Here is a 22,252-nt window from a genome sequence, read left to right as displayed (position 1 = left end):
ACACACACACACACTCACACACACACACACTCACACACACACACACACACACTCACACACACACACACACACACAGGTACGCATGCGCACGCGTGTTTTAACGTCTTTAAAATGAATAAACAGAGAATAGAGGATAAACATTTCAACTGACTTGAAATAAGGCAAGTATGTGAGCGGAGCCCATTGTTACATGGCCCCAAATGCAGTGAGTCACTGTGAATGAGAACCACAAATGTCAATTTCATTGACACCCTGAACAGCAGTTTGGCTGTGTACAATGGCCACTTCTCTCAGCTCTCACAAGCAAATACAAACCCGGTAAGACTTCAGAAAGAGAAAGTGCAAAGAGCTAATTCATCGCAAAGGATATAAAACATGCATTTTCTTTTCAACATGAAATGCAACAGATGTGCTCTTTAGAGGAGACAGGTCCGAGTATTGGCCCGTTCTCTTCCTATGAACATGGACCTAACACCTCAGTCACATGGGCCAAGGGTGTGGTACTCCACCAGCCTTACCCTTTAAACTTATAAATTAGGGATATGCAACCTATCTTGCTCAGTTATTGAAAGGCGAAGCAATGAGAAGTAAAGGCCTCACATCCCTGAGAAGTCAGGACTGACAGACGGTCTTTCCCTCCCTGCTGTTGAATATTTAAAGGTTCTTTGTCACCATGTGTTAGTGAAGATGATCCTCCTGTCTCTGCTTAGAGCTGAGCCCAGCCCCTGTGTCATCTTCCTCTGCAAAAAGGAAACTGGGAAAACAGAGAACTGGACAAATGTGTATGTTCTTCTAGGAAGCTGGTGGTTGTAGACCATGAATTTCCCTTCATTTTTATTCTCTGGACGTTGTTCGGTTAATGTTCACTTATCATGGTCTTACATCTTTCTTATTGGCTTCCATGACATTTTAATCCCTTATGGTAAATCTTCAGATGTAGGTATGAATCCAAGTTGATATAGGTCACCTTTTTATTCTACTTCTAAAATTAGTGTCTCATCCCTGATCAATGAGCCTTTTCTCCATGCCAGCCTGGATCCTCCAAACACTGAGAGGTTCATCAATTTCTGAAGGAGTCAGGCTAAGTCCACTGGTCATTGACAAATCACTGAGGTGACAAAGAAGGTTCTCAGCCTCTGGTAATAGGGAGACTAGCTCTGTTTATTGAACAAATGTGCATTGACGGTCTACTATGCTCTGAGACTATAGTGGACCAGAACCCTTAACCTCTTCCTTGTGGAGATAGAAGGATGGAGTCGAACCAATGCACAGTGCTCCACGTAGCTCTACAGCGGTCGATGTCTTCCCCAGCATCTCCACAGACCCTTCTAAAACATAGCACCAGCAAGTTTTAAACATACCCAAAGGCCCAAATGCTAAAGGTCTGGTTTCCAGGCTATAGCACTCCTAGAAGGTGTAGAATCTTTAGGAGGACAGACCTACTAGCAGGAAGGTATGTCATTGGGAATAACATTGAAGAGATTTTGGGACACTGCCTCAGGTCTCTGTTTCCTGGTTGTGATAGCTATGCTCTGTAACTTGCTGATGCCTCGATATTCTGCCTCACGATAGGCTCAAATGCAGCATGGCCAAACCATCATAGACTGAAACTTCTGATATGACAGTCAGTCAAATATAATTCCTTCCTCTTTTTAAGTTGATCATTCAACTGTCTTGTCAGCAACGGGAAGCTGACTAACATAGGGAGTGTCTCTTTACAAAATCTGTGGCTTTGACTTGATGTGTTCCCTAAAACTGATGCTGCACCAGAGCTGAGGGACAGTGAGCAAAGCTGGAGATGCCGTTCTGTAGCAGAGTGCCTGTCTGGTATGTGCAAGGCGCTGCATTCACTCTCTAGGAACACATGAACACGTGCAGGCCAGGGGAGGGCACTCAGTGTCCTGCTGTGTTTTGTTCCTCTGAGACAGGGCTTCTCATTGAACCTGGAGCTCATGCTTGGCAATGAGTCTGGCAGCTATACAATCCTCCTGTCTTTACCTCTGGGGGTGTGAGTGATAGCCCAGCTTTTTACACAGGCACTGGAATGCAAACTCTAGTTTGCCTGCTTAACCAGAAAGCCCTCAGCCTGGCCTCCAGGCCCTGGTTTTGAAAATCCTCAGATTCAGAGGCACAGATTCCTGATTTCTTAGGATAGTATAGCTTGTTCTACAACACATGCACACACTCATACACACACACACACACACACACACACACACACTGTTGTCTTAATCCATCTGTGTGATTCTCCTTAACATTAAATCTAGCTACCTGTCATGTAGAAAAAGGCTGCTAAGGGCAGTTACAGTCAAAACTGAGATCAAGCTGGGTGTGGTGGCACATGACTGTTATCTTAGCACTTGGGAGGTAGAGATAAGAGGACCAGTGCCAGCATCAGCTACATAAGGAGTCTGGGACCAGGGCAGGTACATGAGACTCTTTCTCAAGAACAAAAGAACAAAATTAAAACAAAGCAGCTAAATTAAATCATTCTCTGTGTGCTACAACACATATCATTTCATCTTATCATTCTGTTTCCTCACCAGTAAGAGGAGAATGTGTCAATTCTTCAATATGCGTGATGACAGAAGCCACCACATCTATCATCAACGTAGCAAATTTTGCTCTCCAATCTAAGCGTTTTTCTCTATGTGAAGCAATCAAATCTATCTTACTCACTGTTATATCTCAACATGCACATGAGACCTCCTGTAAATGATAAAGCATTGTCTGAGTTTCAAGTGTCCTTGCAGTTAAGAAGTACTCGGGGGTAGCCACTAGAAAGTTGTAGATGCTAGGAAGGCAAGAGGCTCCCAGGACCCAACAGGGGTGACATTGGCTGAAATACCCAACAAAGGGGAGAGAGAACCTGTAGAGACTGTATCCAGAGGTTAGACATGGTCTCCCATTGAGGGATGGGGCCACCCACCCCTCTCCAAAATATTAACATAGAATTGTTCCTGTCTAAAGGAAATGTAGGGACAAAGAGTGGAGCAGAGACTGAAGAAAAGGCCATCCAGAGACTGCCCCACCTAGGGATCCATCCCACCTGAAGACACCAAACACAGACACTATTGCTAATGCCAAGAAGCGCTTGCTGACAGGAGCCTGGTATGGCTGTCCCCTGAGAGGCTCTGCCAGAGCCTGAACAATACTGATGTGGATGCTCACAGCCAACCATCAGACTGAGCACTGGGACCCCAGTGGAGGAGTTAGAGGAAGGACTGAAGGAGTTGAAGGGGTTTGCAACCCCATAAGAAGAACAACGATATCAACTAACTGGACTACCCAGAGCTCCCAGGGACTAAACCACCAACCAAAGAGTACACATGGAGGGACCCATGGCTCCAGCTGCTTATGTAGCAGAGGATTGCATTATCTGGCATCAATGGGAGGGGAAGGCCCTTGGTCCTGTGGAGACTTGATGCCCCAATGCAGGGGAATGCTAGGGAGGTGAGGTGGGAGTGGGTGGGTGGGTGAGCTCCCTCATAAAAGCAGTGGGGAGGAGAGATGGGATAGAGGGCTTGCTGAGGGGAAACAGGGAAGGGGACTAACATTTGAAATGTAAATAAATAAAATAACCAATAACAAAAATAACATCAGAAGCAGTGGGTTAATTGAGTATGGGTTGTACGTGTTTAGACAAAGCATAGCTAAGATTCCTACAAACTGGGTATGAACCCAGGTAAAAGGTAATTTCACAGCTGCACAAACCTGCAGATCCTAGCATGCCTCCTGCTCACTGGTGTCATGGAACTGAGCCTGAGTCGTTCAGCTGGAACGCCATGCAGGCAGGCACCAGGGAAGGGGAAAGCTGAAGCCCACACTCGGGGGATGGGGCGTGTGGGGGTGTGGAGGCAAGAACTCCGACAAGCTCATGGGTATTCATCAGGTATAAGGGAAATCTGAGCCATAAGAACCTACGGCAAATCTAGGAGAGATCCAGGGATACTCTTAGGAGCATGAACATCTGTAGGAAAGGCGTGTCCTGATGACAAACAGTAGGTGGCAGAAGGCTGCCGAACTGGCTACACGTCTCCACCTAGAGGACGCCTCACGACTGTTCTGTGGTTTCTTCACTGGATGGAGTAATGTTGCAGCATGTTCCTGACTTCTAATCTTCCGAGTGAATTTTCCTGACATTGGGCTGTTGACTCCATAACTTGTTGTAGCTAATGGAAAGACTTAGGAACAAGTGTATGCGGTGTCACCTTCCTCCTGCCTTGATGACTGTGCGGGCTCTGCCCGGCTAGATTCGGGTGCCTGTGATGAACTAACGCCGCTGGGCACATGCACAAGAAATGGTTTCTATCCTGTTTTGCTTTGAGACTATTCAGACTACATAGCAAACTTTATTCCTTTACAGGGAATATCTGGCTCACACTGCCGTCTCAATGGTATTGCTAATTTAGATAACCCATTTCCATGGTCCCAACAGAGCCTCCGTTTTACAACACATATCTTCTTGCCCGAGTTGTGAAAGTATAAACATACATCTTTAAAGCTATGACAGAATTTTGGAAGAATACCAAAGACTTTCTAGTATTCCATAAATCTAAGTATCAATATAACACTTTTATGCTTTTTACTTTCATCATATATAAATTCATATTTATTCAATTCACTCAATTTACTTAATAGTCTTAAATGGGTGTTTGATCCAATTAAAAGTTATTTTGAAATGTAGTATATATATATCAAACATATTCTTAGATACTTTTAATTTCCTAGAATAAAGTACTCATATGAATTAAATAAAATACTGCTTTTAAGTTCAACTTAGAGCTCCTTTGGTTTCTTAATTTGTGGCTTTCTGTCTTTGCTAAGAAGAGAATATAAAAAGCTTTAGCTGTGTCTAGCAGGGTGTAATGTACTGGGTATGAGCTTCCTCCACCCGCCCCATAGCTACAGTTTCTGTGGTTTCTGTTACCACACGCAATTCTAGTCTGAAAATATTAAACGGAAAGTTCCAGAAGTAAAAGTTTAATAATTTAGAAACCTGTTATATCCTTGTTATTACTCCTTTATTTTTATTAGTTATTATTTTTAACTTCTTACAATACTTAATTGACAAATTAATATTATCAATGGTGCAAGTGTACAAAGGTAGGCATACTCTACCATAAACACAAGTCCTATCATATGAAATTGAATATCTAGACAATAATTAATACATTTTCAAGCTTAAACTCTACCAAGGGAAATACTCAGGTGTCATAAATGAAGTTACTAAAAAGTCAATGAGTAGGTAAGATTCCAGACTAGACAGACACAGTGCTGGAAGAAAGTCATGGACCTGACATATTGTAGAAGGCTCTGGAAGAACTCCTAATTAAAACAGACGAGGGAGCCTGCAAGGAAAGCCTTAGAAAGAACAGTCAGACAGGTAAGTGTCTTTGGTAGAAGATAAACAGTGATCTCAAAGAACTGAAGATACTAGCCATGTGCTAAGCATTTCTATGACCTAAATGACAGCTGAAACCCAAACCGCAAAATTAAAATGGAAATTTCACCTAGGATTAAAGAAAACAAATGACTTGGAGTTTCAGAAGTAAGTATAAACTCACTTGATAGCACTGACTAGGAATCACTGGAAGTCTTCTTAGGAAAAATACAATCACACACACACAGAGAGAGACAGAGAGAGACAGAGAGACAGAGACAGAGAAAGACAGAGACAGAGACAAAGACAGAGAGAGACAGAGAGAGACAGAGAGAGAGAAGAAAATGAAGTATGCTACTAAGAGCATTATGAGTACTGCCAAGAGACTCAGTAAATGGGGGAGAAAGCAATGATAGAAGTACTTTCAAAGAGCATGAAAGAGGCTGTTCACTATAATGAACAAAGAATAGTCTCCAACCATGGCATTGAACCACTAAGATTGGACTAGGCAAGTCATGTCACTTAAACCCATAGGAGCCATGCTGCTTAAAAAGAAGTATCTAGCTGGATATGGTGACACAAATCTTTAATCCCAGCACTCAAGAGGCAGAGATAGAGATAGAGGCAGGTGGATCTATGAGTTAGAAGTCAGACTGGTTTACATATCAAGCTTCAGCCAAGTCAAGGCTCTGTCTCAAGAAAGAAAAAAAAAGTGTCTAAGAGCCAGTCAGAATAGGCATTGTATTAATATCAACTAAATGGTTGTTAAGCAGAAAACACACCATTAAGGTAAAAAAGATATTATTTATTCATTAACAGAGATCATTTATCAGAGGATGCAATAATCTAGAATCAATGAACACTCTAAAAAACACAAATGCAATATAAACTGAAATGCATAGTAGATTTCATAGAGGAAAAACTTGAATATATATCTTAGGAATGTATTATTTTTAAAAAAAGAAATACACAGGAACACAAGACATCTGGAGAATATAACAATAGCAAGTCTGCATTCAATAAAAGCATACATGGTTCTAGGAGCAGCAAGCACATAGGATGCCAATCAGGATACACCGGAGGTCAGCATCATATGTGCTACTCTTTAACTTCAGGCAATACATGTAAAAGAAATCAACCTCATAAGTACAGTGTGGAGAATGAAAAACACTTGTAAGTGACCACAAAGTAAAGCTGACTTGTCACAACAGTTTCAAAGAGGTGACAAGGAAAGTGACCTTGAATTCAAACATTAGAAAGTATGATGTGGGATGTGTTGAATGAAGTGAAACTCCCAAGAAGTGAAGCCTTGCTGCTTTGGGTTTCGATGCTCTGACACTAACTCTGTCTCCTCTAATGATCTGAATGTCACAAGTTCAGGGCCAGAGACATATTTGAAATTCTCCAGTTTAAGAGTGGATCCTGTATAGGTTGATAGATTACATACCCCTGGTGTTTATGCTTCTAAGTAAAGGAGGGCCAACTGCAGTGGTGTGGCAGACCTTTTATCACACAGAGCAACGAAGCATTGAAATTATCTATCATAGCAAAAGGCACACCCTCTTACACTTAGCACAGCGGTAAAATCAAAATCAAATCCTGTCTACATTTCACAGTGCCTAGCGTGTGTGTGTGTGTGTGTGTGTGTGTGTGTGTGTGTGTGCATGTGCAGGTTAACATACACACATACACACACACATATGTGCGTGCAGGTTCTTTTAAATGAGAAATGAGCAATGAACCAACAACACTTGGCACACACAGCCATCTCTACTAGATGTAATGTTTTCTGACAGGCATGCACACCCAGTAGCTGCCAGTGCCCCTTTCTCAGAATAAGCATTGTTTAAAAAATTGGCAACTAAAACCCACAGCTCCACAAGAAACAATGTAGTGGATCAAGGTGGGGTTGGGGTTGTTCTCTAGAAAAGAACTCTTTGATTGTACTGATACTTTTTTGGGAAAGGATTACATAAATGGAAGTTTTCTTTAGGTCATAGTTTCTATAGTTCTCCCGATTTCCTTCTTGTCAACAAAGATACACACGGATGATAAAATTGCTCTTGCCAGAAATGAGATTAAAAAAAAAAAACAAGAAACAAACAAAGGCTTCCCTGGGGTATTTGCTGCTCTTTGTTACATACATAAATTAGTTCAGTGGTTGGAGGACTGCCATCTCAAGATTCTTGTCTGATAAGGTGGCTTCGAGATTTAACAGTAGTCCTTGTCACCCTGTCAACCCTGGAGCTCTTATCAAATTGCTCAGAGCAGGAGCAGGATGGACATGCTCCAGCTTTCCCAATCAGCTTCCCCAAGCCAAGAACAAGGAAAGAGCACACAGTGGGTAGCTGATCTCAGGCCCATAAAATCAGCTCTTGGCAACAATCCCCCTACCCAGTGGCCGGAGATCACTCTATAAGCCAGTTCTGCAGCCAGGCAGGAAATCAAGTCTTAGATACCTGTAGGCCCAAGGGTGATGAAGACAGGATGAGGAACAGAAAAGAGAAGGGACAAGAGAGAATATGTAGTGAGTATTCACCCTGTGCTGCCTTCTCTAGGGGAATCTAGGGGAAAGACCTCGCTACTTCTACCACATCACACCTGCTGTTCTCATAGGACAGAAGTACAGTGTGCCATGTTTGACCCCATCCTTACATGGGGTCAAACTGTTGGAAGATGCACGCCGCTGGGAGTAGGCTTTGATGTTTTGAAAACCCATGCCCCTCCCAATCGGGAGCTCTCACTGTATCAGATGTAAGTTCTCATGCCTGCTTGCCTGCCACCATGCTCCTTGCCATGAGAGTCATGGACTCGCCCTCTGAAGCTATACCTCCAATAAACTTTTTTTTTTCTCTCTCTCTCTATAAGTTGCCTTGGTCCTGGTGCGTTGTCACAGAAGTAGAAAAGTAATTAAGACAGATTGTCTTCTGGCTTCTACAATGTGCATGCACACTTGCATGAATGCCCACACACACATATACATACTTGTGCATTCACAGACACCCACATATGAACACAAACACATACAAAGATTAAGTCAGATGGGTATTGGGCACAATGAACATGCCTGTGGCCTTGCCACTCAGAAGACTGAAGCAGGAGAACTGTGAATTAGAGGCCACCCTGAGCTGTGTTACAAAGTTCCACACCAGCCTCAGCCACATGATAAGACCCTGGTTCAGTGTCAAGGAGATTAAATTAGATGTCAGGCCAAACACTTTGAGTTAGATTTATAAAGTGCTTTGACAGTTCACAAGCAAAATTTCTCATGGCATCTCAAACTCTACATGTACAAAACTAGATCTGCCATCTGTATAAATCAGCAATATCATACTTCATCTGCAATACATGTTTTTAAAGGCCCATAACTTCTCAGATCTTCCCTTTAAAAGGCAGAGCCTAACTTCTCCCCTTTCACTATGGACTGAATTTGCACCCCAAGAATTTGAAAAAGGAGAAATAACACATAAATCTTAAGGCAAGGTACGCACCCAAAGCTCCAGTTTCACTTTGTTCTCACTTGAATCACAGAATCTGTGCCAAGGTCTGGGAACCTGCTTGTTGTAAGGATACACAAGCAGCAGTGTGTAGGGGTCTAGGTGGCAAGGAACTTGGCTTCCTATAAAAACCCAGTAAAGAGGAGCTGGGGTGTGGCTTGATAATAAGAGTCCTACCTCCTGATCCCTTGTACCAAAATCAAATGGGTGAAAATTCATAGTAGAACATCTGTCCAACATCTGTCCAAAGCCATGGGAGCAAGCCCAGAAGAAGCCCCTCCCACCACAGATGTCCTGGAGGCGTCTTAATATAAAGCCCTCAGTCAGAACCACCTAGCTATTCTGCTCTTGAATTCTTACCACTCACAACCTGGGAGATAATAAACATCTGCTGACTGAAACTGCTAACGCTGGGCATAATGTACCTCACAGCATCAGCTAGCTGATAGAGTTCCCTCCCTGTGAACATGGCCACACATCACTTAGGCATCCAAGCCCGGACCTGGCACTTATTCTTCCCTATATTCTGGCTTCCCAATACAGTCAGCCATACAGTCCTACAGATTCACTTGGCCTCTCTCCATTTCTACTGGTTGTGGTGCTTCACCCTGTCAACTTGACATGGATACAGAGCTAATCTCTGATGTGTCTGTTAGGGCATTCCCCGGAAACTTTAACTGAGAAAGGAATTCCCACCCCGCTGGGGAAAATGAGCAAAGCACCCCTTTTTATTTTTTCAATGCCTTTATGACTACAGATTCAGTGTGATCAGCTGCATCTTGTTCCTGTTGCTGTGCCTTCCTAACTGTGATGGACTTTAACTCCTTAAAATTCGAGCCAAACTATACTCTCCTCTCCTTACTTAAATTGCTGATAGTCAGTTAAGTATTTGGTCACAGCAATGAAAAGTGTGATTGTCCTAGTTAGCTTCAGCTTCAGTGTCATCTGAGGCATCTCAACTGAACTATTGGCTAGATCAGAGTGCCCTGGGGTCACATCTGTGAGGGAGTGTCTTGAATGATGATTATTGTGGGAGGATCTAGCCCACCATAGGAGGTGTCAATCCCTAGGCAAGTAGGCTAGAAAGCAAGCCAGTAAGCAGTGTTCCTCCATGGTTTCTGCCATGAGTTTCTGCCTTGACTTCCCTCAGTAATAGGCTGTGGCCTGAAAGTTGCTTTTGGTCGTGGTACTTATCACAGCAATAGAACACACTCAAGCAGTAACCAGTACATGACAAGTCATAGCTCAGAGTTATTCTTGAAGAATTCTCTGATTTAGATTGTCCTGCTTATATCCCCCAGATTGCTAACTGAATATGCTTGTTGGTTTCAACCTTGTTGTTACTCTCTGGGTAACAACAACTATACTCCAGATGCCTGAAGAATAGTCCTAGTCCTGGCTCCAGAGCAGTCCCGAGAGGCCTTTGTGACCTGGCTTCTTTCTCAGGCCCCTCTGCCTACTTAGCCTGTGAGCTCTGCTAATTCACTACAGCTCAGTTGGCCAGCTCAGATGCTAGATGTGACCCTCAACTCTGAGATGGTCAGGTCCCATAGAACCCTGTGCTGACCTCATATGCAGCCTTTGGACATCCCTTTAGTTTCTGATTTGAAGCTTGCCCGCTTTCTCCTGTACTGCATGAAGTCAGTGATCCTGGTGGACAGACACTCCAGTGTAGAGCATAGGACCACTCAGGGTGGCGATTAGGAGCTACTGAACAAACACAAATATTTACATAGAGGAAGAATTAAAGGGAAAAAAAGACACATAGCAAGTCCTTGGCATAGATAAAGCTCTGTGTTCAGCGCCTCGAACCAACAAAAACTTTTATTTATTTATTTTTTCAGACAGCCTTGTAGCTTAGAGTGGTCTGAGACTCCCAATCTCCTCCTGGGACCATTGCATCTGGCTCCCTCAAATGATTATTTTCTTTATTCTGGAAAATATGACTTATATTTGTTTTAGGTGTGTTTCAAAAAGAAGTGTTGACTTAGAGTATGCTAAGTAAAGATCATCCAGGAGCCACTTACCACCCTTCCCAGCAATAAAAGCAACTGGGAGTGGCTTTAGCTAAGGAAGAATGGAGGTCTTAGAAGGAAAGGGGAAAATAGAAGATGCTTGTTTCCTCCAGAACTGGGGTCATCAATGCCTAAGACAGCAGGCTCTGTTGGATGCTCAAGTAGGCGCATAGGGCTTTAACGCTAGTCTCCTGCAGCCTCTGTCTACTTCACCAGCTCAGCAACCAATGGCATTGAAGAGCAGTGCACAAGCTCCTCCTAGCCCTACCTGCAGCTGGCAGAAATGAGCTCAGGGGTTGTATTCACACCACACTATCATGCCTGTGCTTCCTCTCCCTGTAGCTGAAGGGGGTGAGGACACTAAGACGTGGGATGATCTGGCACCAGAAATACTGGCGACAGTAAAATACACGAACACATTTTCAACTGCTGCCCCAGCAGTTTTATATGCCAACCCAAAGGGTGTGGTGGAGGACCTGTGTCTTCCTGCTCCAGAGCTGGACACAGTGGAGGGGTTTTGTTTCTGTTTTTTTGTTTTGTTGTTGTTTTGTTTCATTTTGATTGTTTTTGCCTATAAAGATTCTAAGTGTGTTCAGTGTGCATGCCACACGTCATCTCTGTCACTGAACACAAAGCATCTACGATGGTGTAGAAGTGAGTGGGTACACTGTGATCCAGGAGAAAGGGGTGGAACCCAGCTCTTAATTCAATGTCTGTCAAGTCTTTCCCTCTCCCACAAGGTAACTTAGGTGGTAGGCTAACCCTGACCCGGACAGGGCTGTGTTTGCCAACCTCTGCTCCAAAATGAAAGAGACAGAAAAGCATTTTGCTTTCTTGATGTCGCATACATTTTTTTTTTAAGTGTGAAGCTTTAATATTGGTGCAAATAGCACTCCTAAATGTGTCTGTGCTCTGATAAAGGGTGTAAATTGGGGTGCTGTTTTGGCTATATTTAACAAAATGTTCAGTGGGACAGCTCTTGACACGCCACTCTACGAGTGGTCATGCCTATCTGAGCACATATAAAAAGATGTTTAGCATGAACAAAACAACCAAACAACCTTGTTGTCGAGCAGTCTGAAATTGACAAACAGGAGATGATGATTCAACCTTTTCCTAAGCATCCATGCAAGATGAAGCCAGAACCACAATCCCCTGGTCTAAGCAGGTGGCCGGCCAGCTGGAAGTACAACGCTGGTCACCTTGTGGAAGTATCCCATCTTCATCCAGAGAGAACAGCCCTCGCTTGGCTTTGGAGGGACAGAAAGCCACACCCCATTTTTCCCAGACAGGCAATTCTCTTCAATAACTTCCTCTCTCTCTTCTTCTTTAGTCTTCTGTGCATACAGACTGAGTAATGGTTGTTTAGTATCTTAGGATTATAGCAGAGACTTTCAAGGAAATATTAGGTCCAGTTGAGAGTCTCTTGTCATCTCTCATGTGGTTAAAAACAAAATAAAAACAAAAACTTAAAAAATACATTTTTCCCTAGGCCTTGGTCACTGGCTGCTTATTTAGTTACTTAAGGAAAATTTCCACTGAAAGATACACACACACACACACACACACATACACACACACACACACACACACATTTGGATATGAAATAATTACTTTTTTTTAAAATAAAAGCTAATCTAAATGACTATCAATAAGAAAGTGGTCAACTATAATATGACATTCACTATGGAAAAATTCTAAGTATATTGGTATGTAATAGTATTTAAGATATGAATACTTAAGAGTCCAAGTTAACGGGCTGGTGAGATGGCTCAGTGGTTAAGAGCACCCGACTGCTCTTCTGAAGGTCCAGAGTTCAAATCCCAGCAACCACATGGTGGCTCACAACCATCTGTAACAAGATCTGACTCCCTCTTCTGGAGTATCTGAAGACAGCTACAGTGTACTTACATATAATAAAAAAAAAAAGAGTCCAAGTTAACAAAGCTGCATGCTTTGGGTGCTACCATTGACATAAAATTCATTACACCCATTTTTTAAGCGTGTGTAGAACAAAATATACCATCAATTATGAATGTCTCTATGGGGTAGGTATAGAGAAGGGAGACATTTCTTTATTTTTCTGTAGTTTAAACTTTAAAAAAAAAAACAAGCATTTGGCAACATTAGAACATAAAAAAGAATTTGAAAATAATAAAATTCTTTAAGAATTTCCATAAATGGAGCATGATGGTAGATACCTATAATTCCAGTGCATGGGAAGTAGAGGCAAGAGGATCAGAAGTTCAAGATGATCCTCGCTGCGTTTTGAGTTCAAGGTCAGCCTGGGATACATGAGAGCCTGTCCCCCACAGCAAAACAATGGAGGGGCAGGAAAGACAGCTGTGCCAATATAGAGCTTGTGGTCAAGTCTGATAATATGAATTCAGTCACCAGGACCCACATGACAAAAGTAGAGAGTGCTCCTGCCAACCGTCCTCTGACTGCTTCATGCATGACCACCCCCAAAACAAGTGTAAAGAACAAAGCAATATAAACAAACAAAACCAAGAGTTTCTAGAAACCATTACTTAGACAAATTCAATACATAGTAGAAATAAAGCAGGAGCGGTCTAAGGATGTCATAATTTCCCTTGGTTTTTCTATAGCAATATTTGCTGTGGTGGAAAGCTCAGGCTGCAGCCAGCCAGCGCTACACAGCCGCTACTGCCCTCTGGCCATGTGTCCATCAGATTTGCTCATCTTCCCAAGAATTTTCTGATGATCTAATCTCAGGAAGCAGAGGAGAAATGAAAATAACTTGGGCTCTGGCAGCACTACCTGCTTCTCTCGGCAGTTGCTGACCCATCCTTTGTAGCCGGCTGTCTTAAATTGACCTAGTTCCATCTCATTTTGCATCCAGTTTTCAGCACCTGTCCACTATCATTTAACGGTTTCTCAGCCCCAGGGGTCTACCCTCCACCCCCACATACACACGCATACACACTTTTTTTTTTTATTCCTGTTTGTCTATTTTGTTAGAATGGCTTTTGTTTTCAGCTCTGTTTTCTTTGTTAGTCTTTGCTTAGTTATGTTACTCTTGTCCCTGACGAACATAAAAATCAAATTGAATCAAAATTAACAAACTCTTGGGCTCTCCTAAATACCTCCCTGGCTCAAAAAACATCTTTACCTTTTCCCCTCTAGTCCTGGAATTGATCCCAGGGTCTTGCAAAAATCAAGGCAAGTGTTCTCTCATTGAGCCATGCCCTGAGCCCACTAGGCATTGCTTTCTGTGCCTGTTCCATATGTGAAGAGGGAAGATTCTGTCTAGACAAGTATAACGTCAGCTCCTGCAGGGCAGACAGTACGAGGAACACAGCAACAGAAAAGCCTTAAATCACTGTGTCTTTGGTGACCAGCATCCCACCATTGTCTTCTTCCTTCCCCATGGGTCAGTTATTTCCTGCTTTCCTCTGGCATTAAATCCCTTTATCTGTTTAGCACCACGCAGTCACCATCTTGTTAAAAATCAAATCATTTCTTGGACCCCCAGAGAGCTCTTGGGAGAAGCCTAGAAGCAGCCAGCTTGTTGCAAGACACAGGTAGATTCTGGAATCCACCCTGCAGTTCCGGCTTGGAAGACATAGTGCAAATGAACAGGGGAGACTGGGATTCAAGTCTCCTGTGTCCTGGGGCAAATGAGACCCAGAGTGAGATGGTGGCACACATTCAAACCATTGTTGCTCAAGTCTGTACTCAGTACTACTGATGAAATCCAAAGACCTTTGGGTGAAATGATAGTGGGAAATGGCAGAGATGATTCAGGGTCCTCCACTTCAGGGACCTTAGAATGTAAGGTCCCTGAATGAAGGTCCCTGGTACAGACCCTGAGACACTCTATAAAGCATAAATCTGTTCAGCTTTGTTTCATTTCAAGGAAGCAAGTTTTTCTTATCTTTTTATTTTCATTGTTGTTTTGTTCTCGGACTAATACATTCATGTAGAACACACTTTGAGGACCACTGAGAGTCAGGTAGCATGTGCAGACCTCTCTGACCTTGTAGATTGTACTTAACACATCACAGTGACCACATTGCTTGACAGAAATAATAAACCATTTCAGACTAGTATGGTGGGGAGGCGTGAAAGAACAGCTCTGTCAATGGCAGGGGGAGTGTGTGGTGGAGGCTGTTCACATCACCGCAGAACAGGAAACTGGGCAGGGACTAAAAGGCAGGAGCCAGTAGCAGCTCTAATACCCCAAGGTCTGCCTCTAATGACCTACTTCCTCTCTAAGCCACACCTCCTAAGGCCTCTGCAGCTTTCCAAAACACTAGCCACATTCTATTCTGGAAATAAGCATTCTAACATGAGCCCATCGGGTGTACTTTAGATTTGGGCTACTAACCTTATCCCCCATCTCCCAAGTGACATCCCAAAGTGCCAAATCCATTGATCCCAACATCAACAGTCCCCACAGTTCCCCAAAATTCTGCAAAATAAAAGTTCAAAGTCTCTCTTAAAACCCAAGATGAACTCTTTTTTGTTTGTTTGTTTGTTTGTTGTTTTTGTTTTTTGAGATAGGGTTTCTCTGTGCAGTTTTGGCTTTCCTGGAACTCACTCTGTAGACCAGGCTGGCCTCGAACTCAGAAATCCTCCTGCCTCTGCTTCCCAAGTGCTGAGATTAAAGGCGTGTGCCACCATTGCCCAGCTTCAAGACGAACTCTTAACTGTGAACCTTAATAAACTCAGGAGGAAAGTTACATACTTCCAAGATACAATGGCACTGAGGGGAAAAGTCCCCATTTCGAAGTTGAAAAATAGGGTCACGGAGAGAAAATGTAAGCCCAAAGCAAGACTGAACCCACCAGGGAAAGCATTAAATCATGTCTAGCACCTAAGGCAATCAGTGACATGATATGGGCTCCTGTAGGCTTGGGCACTCCCATTCACAGGACCTTTCTGTTTACAGCTTACATTGTCTCTCTCCTGGGACTAGTTCCACTAAGTGCCTATAGCTGTTCCTGGCAGACATCACAACACATCTGGCATATCCAAGAATTTAGGTCTCCATTTTTAACTTAGGTATACCTCCCAGAATTACATAAAGCCATTTTAGGGCCTCCTCACAGGAAACTTGACCTTGCTACACATTACCGGGGTCAGAGGCTTTTCTGAAAATACAGGTGAAGGCCTCTGTAGCACTATAACAATGGTCTTCTGCATGCCTTTATGAGCAGCACAGTGTGTATAAAAATGAGTCCTGCAAACAGCTCAAGCGGCAATCAGGCAGCCCCGATCACATCTGCAGCAGCCTCCAGTGGTTAAACCTGGGGGGGAGTACTCCCTGTGCAGCCTTGTATGGATGGAAAGCCTGAGGGAGAATACCCTCTTTTAAAAGGAAAGTCTTTCAAATGGGTTTGTAGTTTAACAGCTTGAAGTCTGCCATGGGTTGGATACAGCCAATCCTTGAATTGTCCTCAAGGCACCTCTCCCATTGTCCAGAGAAAAGCTGTGCAGCTGCTCATTAATGACTTTAATCTCTTCACAATATATAATATATCAAAAACTATTTAAAGATGAAGACAAGAGAATCACAAATTTGTGGACAGAAAAATTTAGTAAAGCCCTGTTTCAAAATAAAATTTAAAAGTGCTAGAGGTATAAGCTGATTGCCTAGCATACAAGAACGCCAGGGTTCTTAGAAAGCTATGATTTGCTCTCTGTTTGCCCCCTCCCCAGCAGACCCACTCCATCAGGTTTATTCTTAGTGCTACAAGAAAACGCCAGCTCCCCTCCCCTCTGTCCACACCACCTCTGGCTCTCACAGACCGTCCTCTCCTTACTACTCAGAAACCAGCATCTAAACCTATAGTCATCTCAGATCTAGGTGCCTAGATGCCAGCATAAAAACAAAATTAATAATACCCAGGGCAACATGTCTTCACTAGAGCCCAGCTATTCTATCACAGCAGGCCCTGCATATTCCAACATAGCTAAACACAAGTATAAGATCTTAAAACCAACTCTATGAGAAGTGATGAAATCTCCTCCCCTCCCCCCCATTTGGTATTTAATAGTAGGATATTGGTTTGCACTTCCCAATAAAACATTCAAAACTATTTTTGGTGTTGACGACTGTTAACCCTATCGATACCCTGCTGTCATCATGCTAGACCCCTGGTGCCACCTCTCCATAGACACCACAGACAGCAGAGACAGGTGCCTCCCATGTCCAGTGCCTATGTAAATATTTGTCATCTTATGTCATGCTCATCACCGATGCAGGAAAACGACAAAGCAGATGACTGTCTGATCCTGTGATGGCAGACTCTGGGCCCCATGGCCTGTGTCCTCCCAGCTCTGGAGGAAAACAGGAGGTCGGAGTCTCACAGGGAGAATGAAAGATGAAGCGTCTCCTGAAGGACTCTCTAAGGGAAGAGGTCTTTTACCAGAAAATATAGTAAGAGACAGAGGACAACGGAAAGCAGGGGGAGGAGCCACGATTCATACTCTGCATTGGTGGGACGGTTTATCTGCAGGCTTTCCTGTGCATGTGAGGACCACAAAATGTATTTTACAAAACCCCCATGCCACCCTGACACAGAACAGCGTGCAACTATTTGGAGACACAGACACATTTGCATTTGTTGGCAGCATCATTGCACAAGTGAGCCTCATGGTACCACCCAGAGCTGACCACTGAGCATGGGCACCTCAGGAGCCTTGCTGTTTCCAGAGAAGAGGTGGGGCCAGTGGTTAATGATGCATTTTTTGCAAAAGTGATGAAATCTTAAAGAAAAGATTGTCTCAAGGAAAAGACAAGCAAACAATTAGAGGAAATAAATAAATCCCTCAAAGAAAGCCAAGAAAAACCAAACAAGCAGTTGATGGAAACAAAACTGTTCAAAACCTGAAAATGGAAATAAAAGCAATAAAGAAAACAGAGGGGATTCTGGAAAAGAAAAATTAGCAATTCAAAAAGGAGGTACAGAGGCAAATTTCACCAAAAGAATACAGCGATGGAAGAGAGGATCTCAGGCATTGAAGATAGTATAGAAGAAGAGGATATATTTGTCAAATTTTAAAAAAAATTCCTGACACAAAACAGACAGGAAGTTTGGGACACTATGAACAGACCAAACTGAAGAGGAATAGGAATAGAGGAAGGAGGAGAATCTCAGCTCGAAGCCCCAGAAAATATTTTCAGCAAAATTTCCTAACCTCAATATGGAGAGACCTATAAAAGTACAAGAAGCACACAGAACATCAAATACATTGGACCAGAAAAGGAAGTTTCCTTGCCACATAATAATCAAAACATTAAATGTACAGAACAAAGAAAGAATATTAAAAGGACAAGTAACATATAAAGGCAGGCCTATTAGAATTACATCTGACTTTTCTCTCAGTGGAGACACTAAAAGCCAGAAGGGCCTGGGTAGAGGTGTTCATACTCTAAGAGACCACAAATGCCAGCCCAGACTACTATACCCAGAAAAACTTTCAATTAGCATATATAAAAACAAAAATTTCCATGATAAAATCAAATATAAAAAATATCTATTTATAAATCCAGCCCTACAGATGGTGCTAGAAAGAAAGTTCCAAACCAAGAAGATTAACTGCAACAATGAAAACACAGGAAGTAAATAATCTCACACCAGCAAAATTGAAAGAAAAAAACGCACACACACACACACACACACACCGCTGCATCATCACCACCACCAAAATAACAGGAATCAACAATCATTGCTCATTGATATCTATCAATGGTTTCAATTCCCCCAATAAAAAGACAGTCTAAGAGAATGGATCCAAAATCAGGATCCATCGTTCTGCTGCAACCAAGAAACACCCCACACCTCAACATCAATGATTGTCATTGATTGCCTCACGGTAAAAGGTTGGGAAAAGGTACTCCAAGCAAATGGACCCAAGAACCAAGCTGGTATAGCCATTTTAATATCTAACAAAATAGATTTCAACCAAAACTAATCAAAAGAGACCCCAGTTTTGTTAAACAAACCCTGCTACAGGCTAAGTCACATATTGACCCTCACACAAATAGTGGGAGACTTTCATATCCCCCTCTCACCAATGTCAAGTCATCTGGAAAAAAAAACCCAACAGAGAAATAGTGGAGCTAACAGGTGTTATGACGTAACAAATATTTATAGAACATTTCACCCAATAGCAAAAGAATACATCTTTCTCTCAGCACCTCATGAAACTTTCTCCAACAATTGACCGCACACTCACACAAAGCAAGTTCCCACAGCTACAGAACTAACTCCCTACATCCTATCAGACCACCATGGATTAAAGCTGGATCTCAACAACAACTGAAACAACAGAAAGCTTCCAAACTCATGGAAACTGAACAACTCTCTACTGAATGAAAAGTGAATCAAGACAAAATAAGAAATAAATAAAAGATTTTCTTGAATTCAATGAAAATAAGTACATAACATACCCAAACTTATGGGGCATATGATAGCAGTGCTTTGGGAATTTTGTAGCACTAAGTGGCTACATAAAAAACTTGAAGAGGGCTGGGCAGTGATGGCACACGCCTTTAATCCCAGCACTTGGGAGGCAGAGGCAGGTGGATTTNGTGAGTTCCAGGACAGCCAGGGCTACACAGAGAAACCCTGTCTCGAAAAAAACAAAAAACAAAAAACAAAAACAAAAACAAAATCTTGGAGAGATCTCACACTTAACAACTTAGTAACTTAACAGTACACCTGAAAGCCTTAGAACAAAAAGAAGTAAGCACAAGGAAAATGAATAAATTGCAATAATCAAACTAGGGCCTGAAGTCAGTAAAAGAAAACAAAGAGAGAAATACAAACAATCAATGAAACAAAGAGTTGGTGCTTTGAGAAAACCAAAATAAACAATCCTTTATCCAAACTAACTAAAAGATAGAGAGAGGATAGCCACATTAACAAAAGGAGGGGGTAGAGGGGACGTAAGAACAGATACTGAGGAAATCAGTAAAATCATATGGGCATACTTTAAAACCTGTCCTCAACCAAACTGGAAAAATCTAAAAGAAATGGATAATTTTCTCTATACATACCATTTACCAAAGTTACATCAAGATCAGATAAACAATTTAAATAGACCTACAACCCCTAGTGAAGCAGGAACCAGTCATTAAAAGCCTCCCAAATCAAAAAAAGTCCAGGGCCAAATGGGTTTAGTGCAGAATTGTACCAGACTTTCAAATATGAGCTAACAGAAATACTCCTCAAATGATGTTACAAAAAAAGAAGCAGAAAGAACATAGCAAAATTAATTTTATGAGTCCACAATCAACCCTGATACCCAAAGTACATAATGACTCTCAAAGAAAGAGAATTGCAGGCCAATTTCTCTCATAAACATAGATTAAAAAAACAACTAAACATAATAAAGGCAATTTACAGAAAGCCTATAGACAACGTAACATTAAATGGGGAGAAACTCAAAGCAATTCCACTAAAATCAAGAATAAGACGTTGTTCATTCTCTACATATCTTTTCAATATACACTTGAAGTTCTATCTGGAGCAATGAAAGCACTGAAGGAGATCAACTATCTTTATTTGCAGATGATAGTATATGTAAGTAGCCCTAAAATTTTCACCAGGAAACCCCTACAGCTGATAAACAGTTTCACCAAAGTGACTGGATACAAGATTAACTTAAAAATAAAATCAGTAGCCCTCATACACAAATGACAAAGGAACTGAGAAAGAGATCAGAGAATCAACACGATTCACAACACTCTTAAATAATATAAAGTAGCTTGGCGTGACTCCAACAAAGCAAGCTAAGGACGTGTGTGACAAAAACTTCAGGTCTGTAAAGAAAGAAATTGAAGAAGATATCAGAAGATGAAAAGATCTCTAATGTTCATGTATTACTGGATTAACATAGTAAAAATGGCCTTCCTCCAAAAGCAGTCTGCAGATTTAGTGTTATCCCTATCAAAATTACAACATGATTTTTTTTTACAAACTTTGAAAGAACAATACTCAACTTCATATGAAACACACACACACACACACACAACCCTAGCATAGGTAAAACAATCCTGAACAATAAAAAAAAAAAAAATGCTGGAGGTATCGCCAGCCATGATTTCAAGTTGGACTACAGAGATACATTAATATAAACTACATGATATTGGCATAAAAACAGACACATTGATCTATGGAACAGAACGGTATCTACCTATGGGCGCCTGATTTTACCGGAAAAAAAAAAGACAGTATCTTCAACGAATGGTGCTGATCAAGCTGGGTATCTGCATGTAGACAAATGAAAATAAATCTATACCTATCACCCTGCAAAAACCTCAAGTCCAAGTAGATCAAAGACATAAAACTGAATACACTGAAAGCGATAGAAGAGAAAATAGGGAATAGATTTGAATGAATTGGCACAGGAATGAGATAAGTTTCTGAACAGAACACTGACAGTCTAGACACAAAGATTAACAACTAATAAATGGGACCTCATGAAACTGAAAACCTCTGTATGGCAAAGAATTCCATCAATTGGACAAAATGGCAGTCTCTAAAATGGTAAAAGATTTTTGCCAATTCTACATCCACTAGAGACTAATATTCACAATATATAAAGGACTCAAGAAACTAGACATCAACAATCCAAATAATTCAATTAGAAAATGGGGTGCAGATCTAACATAGAATTCTTAATAGAGGAATTTCAAATCACTAAGAAACAAAAAAATGTTCAACCTCCTTAGCCACCAGGGAAATGCGAATCAAAACAACTCTGAGATTTCATCTTACACCTGTCAGAATGGCTAAGATCAATAACACCAGTGACAGGTCATGCTAGTGAGGATCTGGAGCAAAAGAGACACTCCTCCATTACTGGTGGGAATGCAAACATGTACAGTTACTACGGAAATCAATATGGCAGTTCCTCAGAAAATTGGGAATCAATCTATCTCCAGGCCCAGCTATCCCACTCTTGGGCATATACCCAAAGGACACTCCATCCTAGCACAAAGACTCTTGCTCAACTACGTTTATTGTGGTTTGATGCATAATTGCTACGCTCTCTGGTCGAGTCAACTGGACAAGCCGAGAGGCTTAAAAGTCACTCATGAGGCAAAAGAGTTTCAAAGAAGCTCTCCTCCTGGAGTCTAGCGTTCCCTACCCATACAGTAACTTTTCATTCCCGAGTTCCATTCCCAAGTTAGTCTAATGTATGGATCCACGTGCTCTCTTTCAATATTTTCCTATCATAAGTGCCTTTTAAGATTGAATTCTGNCATAGCTAAACCAGTGTTCCAACAGTCCTAGTTCGTCCTTAGCGAGACCTTGGGCTTGGATTTCAGTACTGCCCCTGGTATTACACTAAAAGTTAGGTCACTGCCCTTCACAGGA

The 22,252-nt window shown here is 42.0% G+C and overlaps 1 protein-coding gene across 4 annotated transcripts in view; it reads right to left on the bottom strand.

The window, feature by feature from the left end:
- The window catches only part of Prune2 (prune homolog 2 with BCH domain), a 261,664-nt gene that overhangs the window by 53,216 nt on the left and 186,196 nt on the right, over positions 1 to 22,252 (bottom strand). The window lies entirely within an intron of this gene.

Source organism: Mus caroli, chromosome 19, assembly GCF_900094665.2.
Source record: "Mus caroli chromosome 19, CAROLI_EIJ_v1.1, whole genome shotgun sequence".
Lineage (NCBI taxonomy): Eukaryota > Metazoa > Chordata > Mammalia > Rodentia > Muridae > Mus > Mus caroli.
Note: the sequence above shows the minus strand (reverse complement) of the source record. Positions and strands in the feature narration are given on the sequence as shown.